A 6581-nucleotide genomic window follows, 5' to 3' on the forward strand; every position below is an offset into this window, starting at 1 on the left:
CTAGGTTCCTGCTCTGGGCTTCGAAGTTTAGAAGCACCTGTTCTGATCCTTCACCGGCCATGCACCTCCTGTCTGGACAAGCCAACCACAGGGTCAAGGGTATGTGTTCATCCAGCCCTGAGGGCTGGGGTGTCCACAGGCCTGTGGCTTTATATTACTGCACAAGGAAGCTGAAGGTAGGAAGAGAGATATGGAAGGCTGAGGTTTCCCTTTGCTCTCTAGCCCTAAGTCCTAAACATATAAGAATATGCACTTTGGGGCTTCCCTGGTGGCTCAGGAGTGAGGAATCCACTTGCCAATGCAGGAAACACAGGTTTGATCCTTGACCTAAGAAGATTCCACATGCCACAAAGCAACTACACCCATGTGCCACAACTACTGAGTCTGTGCTCTAGAGCCCAGGAGCTGAAACTATTGAACCCACAGAGCTGCGCCTACTGAAGCCCCCGCGCCCTAGAGCCTGTGCTCCGCAACAAGAGAAGCCATCGCAATGAGAGGCCAGTACACAGTGACCAAGAGTAGTCCCTGCTCACCGCAACGTCGTAAAAGCCTGTGCAGCAATAAAGACCCAGCACAACCAAAAGTAAATAAATTTAAATTTATAAAGTTTTTAAAATAAAGAATGTGTACCTTTGATTGGTTGTTATGGGCTGGACTACTTCATGTCTCTGTAGGGGTATAAATGAACTTGTAGAAAAATGATATTAATGAATATAACTACCATTCATCATGATGTAAATAAATTTTGTCTGGCAGAGTTTCAATTGATTTCTACTCTGTAAAAGAAAAATTAAGACAACCTCAAACATTGTACTGCTTTATAGAATATTTACCAGGTTTGCATCTATTAGCAGCTTCATTTCAGCATTCCTGACTATACACATGTGTGTGTATGTATACGTACAGGCGTGTTAAGTCATGTCCAACTCTGCGAGCCCCTGGACTGTAGACCACCAGCCTCCTCTGTCCATGGGGTTTTCTAGGCAAGAATACCTGAGTGGGTTGACATTTCCTTCTCCAGGGGATCTTCCCCACCCAGGAATTGAACCCACATCTCCTGTATTGGCAGGCAAATTCTTTACCACTGAGCCACCAGGGAAGCACTGTGATATATATGTATACATACATATTTATACATATGTCAAGAGTCTCCTTTGAACTTGTGCAAACATCTTATAGGTTCTTCCCTCATTAATTCATTAATGAGTTAAATGACATTTTTATACATATTCATTTTTCCTTACAGGATTTTACCTTGTGAAAATTACACTTCAGAAAGAGTTTAAAGTTTATTTTTTTAATATGCTGCTGCTGCTGCTGCTAAGTCACTTCAGTAGTGTCCGACTCTGTGCAACCCCATAGATGGCAGCCTATCAGGCTCCCCTGTCCCTGGGATTCTCCAGGCAAGAAAGCTGGAGTGGGTTGCCATTTCCTTCTCCAATGCATGAAAGTGAAAAGTGAAAGTGAAGTCGCTCAGTCATGTCTGACTCTTCGCAACCCCATGGACTGCAGCCTACCAGGCTCCTCCGTCCATGGGAGTTTCCAGTCAAGAGTACTGGAGTGGGGTGCCATTGCCTTCTCCATTTTTTTAATATAAATTTATTTTAATTGGAGGCTAATTTCTTTACAATATTGTATTGGTTTTGCCATATACTGACATGAATCCGCCACGGGTGTACATGTGTTTCCTATCCTGAACCCCCTCCCACCTCCCTCCCCATACCATCCCTCTGGGTCATCCCAGTGCACCAGCCCCGGGCACCCTGTATCATGCATTGAACTTGGACTGGCGATTTGTTTCACATATGATATTATACATGTTTCAATGCCATTCTCCCAAATCATCCCACCCTTGCCCTCTCCCACAGAGTCCAAAAGACTGTTCTATACATCTGTGTTTCTTTTGCTGTCTCGCATACAGGGTTATCGTTACCATCTTTCTAAATTCCATATATGCATTTGTATACTGTATTGGTGTTTTTCTTTCTGGCTTACTTCACTCTATATAATAGGCTCCAGTTTCCTCCACCTCATTAGAACTGATTCAAATGTATTCTTTTTAATGGCTGAGTAATATTCCATTGTGTATATGTACCACAGCTTTCTTAAAAATATGGGACGCTTCATGAATTTGTATGTCATCCTTGCGCAGGGGCCGTGCTAATCTTCTCTGTATCGTTCCAATTTTAGTATATGTGCTGCTGAAGTGAGCACAGAGTTTAAAGTTTAAAATAGGATCATCAGAGAAGGTCTCACTGGTAAAGTAATATTTGGGCAAAGGCTGAAGGATATTAGAGAGCAGTAATTTGGTTCTCTGAGGTAAGATGTTTCAAGCAGAGAGAAAAACAGATTCAAAGTTCTAAGAGGGAAGACGTAAATAATGAGAAAAAGAAACTGATTCACTTCCATCTTTTACAACCTAGGTACAACTGAGGTTTTTGAGAACAGACACAAAACAACAAACAAACATTGTATGGATATGGGTGACAGACATCTGGAGTCTACGTAATTCAAAATACACATTTCTGAGGGGACATAGTGAAGGAAATAATTGATTCTGCTTGGATGAAGAGACAGAAGGCTTCCCTATTGAGATAACAATGAACATTTGGTAAAATTGGCAAACAACCAGCAATTTTATCATGCTGCTATGTGTCTGTCATTTTGAATTGACTTTGTTTAGTCATTTTGAATTAAAGTGACATTCAGAATAAATTTATTTTTTTAACAGTTTTATTAGATCATGAAGACATGAAATTTAAGAAATTAGTCTGAACACAGATCACCTATTTGAATAATACTGTCTACTAGCAAGCAGAAATTCTGTAGTTATATTTCTAATAGAGTTTTGTCCTTAATTTCATACTAAAATAATCTTGAAATATGTTTGTTGAGAATATTCAGAATTAAGATGCATTAACTGGTCCCAAAATCATTGAGATCTGAGTGGTCAATTAAGTCATTTCACTGTATTGCATTTTAGAATGTATAGAGAGAGTTTTTATATATATATAATATATTTATATATCATATAACTGTAAGAAATTAGAAAAGAAGTCATATTCTACTAACCAAAACTTAAAATCTATAATAATTGAGAGATCAGTGTCTCACTTTACATTTTGCCCCAGAAATGAATAAGGCTCAGAGATAATAAACTTGATTTATGGATACAAAACAGGTAATTTGTATTTCCTATTATTAACAAAATATTCTCTGAGCCTCTTTCAGAATGTCAAAACACACATGAAAAGAAAATAAGCTTCATCAGCAAATAAGTCATTCACATATTTTAAAAAGCTGACAGAAGAAGCAGGTTGTCTGACCAGTTTTTATTCTATTCATGCTCTTTTATGTGAGAGACACCATTCTGAAATTTTAAAACATTAGGCCAAAGGATGAAGGTACATAGTGTTTTGAAATACTTGTCTGCATTCCCCAGACTTTCCTTAAAATGCGTAATCATTTGGGGCAGTATAAATAAATGAATAGTTCTATGGAGATGCATTTATGTCCATGGTCACAAGCAGAGTCAGAGAGTCCCTGCTACCTACCACTTTTCTACTCAGCTCTTCTTGTCAGCCTACAGCAGAAATAGACCCTTGCCCTCCTTCCAAGAAACAACACAGCAAAGCATGCACAAGACAGCAAGGTGTACAAAGAATCCTCTGAAATAGTGCTTAAAAACTATCATCACAAATACAGTGAGAATCTACATCCTGACCCCACCTTAGCTATACGGACAGAAGTTCCGGTCTCCAGGAAGTGTCAGGATCTAGTAAGCAAGAATGATGAAGCAAATGATCAGAATATTGTTGATTTCACTCATGACTACCTTTGATGGCTGTGGTCACGAGTGCAGAGCAGCATTAATGCCGCTTAGCACGAGAGGCGGCTGGACGAACACCTGTAGGAAGAGACTGCCAAAGGCTGCTCTCAAGAAGAATAGCACAGAAGAAAAAAGGGAGAGGAGCTTAGCAGCAGGAAAAGGAAGCTCTTATTTGTTTAGATCTCTCAAAATCTGGGAAGAAGCTACACAAAATTTGGAAGTTTGAGATGCAGACAAGAAATCTACAAGCAAATGTGGTATTAACATGGTTTGCAGATGTCTGGCTGGTGAATTGAAGTTGATTTCAGGAAACCTCAGCAGTTTTAAGACAGCTGGAATGCAAGCAACTCCTTCACCTAAAGGGATCCACAAAAATATGTGTCTTTGGGCAAAAGGTCAAAAATGAGGAGAAAAGCTACTGAGTTAACACTGTTTCCTGATTTACGATGATTGAACTTGTCAGCTAGTTCTGTTGAAGTCCGATTTGGAGGGCAAACCACTGTCCATGTCAGTGTCACAGATATTCTACATAAAGCAGGAGATCCATAACGTTCTTAATCTAAGTCACTTGAGGCATCAAAACAAAAAGGCTCTGTGTGTTTGCGTGTGTGTGTAGTTGGATTATACACAGTCATTAATAGAAAATTATTTTCATTAGTGTTGTATTTTGAACATTATCATATTCCAACTAAAGACTTTCTTGCTGTCATCTCCAGAAGGTGCTGTAAAGATTAAGAATTAAGCAATTTGTGGTTATACTGGCTCTAATGATAAATTCATTTTTATAGATCCTGAAAGATTAGGAAATTAAGGTACGAACTTTGAACCTTTCAAAATTTATGTGCTGCTGTTTTCTAAAATTTTTTATTGGAGTATAGTTGCTTTACAGTTTTGTAAAGTGAGCCAGCTATACAGCAAAGTGAATCAGCTATACGTGTAGATATATCCCCTCTCTTTTGGATTTCCAAAGAGAACTGAGTAGAGTTCCCTGTGTTACACAGTAGGTTCTCATGGGTTGTCTATTTTATACAAAGTGTCAATAGTGTATATCTGTCAATCCCAGTCTCCCAACTCATCCCATCCTCCCTTTCCCCCTTGATATCCATACATTTGTTCTCTATATCTGTGTCTCTATTTCTGCTTTGTAAATAAGATATCTGTATCAACTGTTTCAGATCCCGCATATGACATTTGTTTTTCTCTTTCTGACTTACTTCTGTATGACAGTCTTTAGGTCCATCCTCATCTCCACAAATGACCCAATTTCATTCCTTTTTATGGCTGAGTAATATTCCATGGTATATGTGTACCTGTGTGCCGCTATCTTATTCAAACCATTTTGTGGTAGCAACTCAATCTCCAGTGGCTAGTACAAACCACCCCAGCCAATCAAGTAATCTAGTTTGTCAAATGTTTGATTCATATTATGAAAAACACAAAGTAGACATGTGGAAATCTCAGCCTTTCATTTTATGAAACCATTTCTGTATCTCCCGGTGGGAACACTCCTTCTTGGAAACTTAGAAGACTTAAATCATGAAAGTCCAAAGTTGCAATGAAGGGAAGCAAACATTTGCTAATAAACCACCAGAAGGAACTGTGAGAGGAGCCATAGAGATAGTTAAACATTCTGATGTTAAACATTTATAGTGATTAATGTTTTATTGACATTATAAGATTATAACTGCTATGCTCTTATCAAACAAGTAATTATTTAATCAATAATTTTTTTGGCAAAATAAGATCATTTTTCCCATATAAAAATTAAATATTAAAAGAGTATGTGATGCAGTTAAAACTAAAGTAATCAATAAGCAACTTCCTCAATGCCACAACCTCAAATGCTTTCAGGAATGAAGCAAGTGGGTAAAAAATTTCATAAAACTAAACATTAGATATATACATGATGCTATACATTTTACTGTAGGATTTGAGCCATAGGACAAGTATAAAACATGGATTATAAGCTTTCCATATAATAAAAAATTCACTTCATATATACAGATGCTCAGAAAATATAATTTAACTGGGAAATAGATGGAAAATAAAAATGCTTTTTGAGACTTCATAATTGCATAAAAGTTTTTAATGCACTTTTATGGTTCGGAAAAATTGGGCCGGAAATGAAAAATAACTAGCAACATGTATAATTAACTCCTTTGTCAAAATGTTTTCAGGCAGCTAATTCTTCAGGAAATGTAGCATGGTCCACTGCCAGTTAGAATGAATTAATGCTTTATTTTCCCTAGGTAGTATCTCACACCTGTTTCTAATATTTGTTCCTTTGAAATAATTCCATGCACTTGGTTCACTGATTTCTCCTTTTCAAGTCTGCCTAGCCTAAAAGAGTTGAACATGACTACTAAACCCAGGTGGTCTAGAAATCTTTATTGCTGCAAGAATTGCGGTTAACCCTACTGGGTGGCAGTGGATATGATGCTTAACAAAACACACCACTTTCTTTAAAGAAATCGCATAGACCACACGGTCCTATTTCTCCACTGATGCAGTTGCCTGATGAGATGGGCTAATGGATTTGACTTCTTCAAATAAGTGATAAAACAACTTCCAACATAAAAAACATGAATCGTTATGCTCCAAGGAAAGCAGGGGTGATAAATTTCGTTTTGTGGTTTTGAAATCCAGCTAAAGATAACCTGAACAAAAGCCCTGGACATGTGAATCAGTTTATCCCTGTAATGCATTGGAGCTTTGTTTCCATTTGTATAGTGAACTATTGCCATTCAATCGA

At 37.9% G+C, this 6581-nt stretch overlaps 1 non-coding gene across 1 annotated transcript; it reads right to left on the bottom strand.

Annotated features, from left to right (window-relative positions):
- Positions 1-2107: 2107 nt before the first annotated feature.
- LOC112578574 lies at positions 2108-2214 on the bottom strand. Its single transcript, XR_003102922.2, has one exon. It is a non-coding gene; the product is annotated as a U6 spliceosomal RNA (small nuclear RNA).
- Between the last annotated feature and the right edge of the window lie 4367 nt (positions 2215-6581).

The sequence above is a fragment of the Bubalus bubalis genome, chromosome 13, assembly GCF_019923935.1.
Source record: "Bubalus bubalis isolate 160015118507 breed Murrah chromosome 13, NDDB_SH_1, whole genome shotgun sequence".
NCBI classification, from domain to species: domain Eukaryota; kingdom Metazoa; phylum Chordata; class Mammalia; order Artiodactyla; family Bovidae; genus Bubalus; species Bubalus bubalis.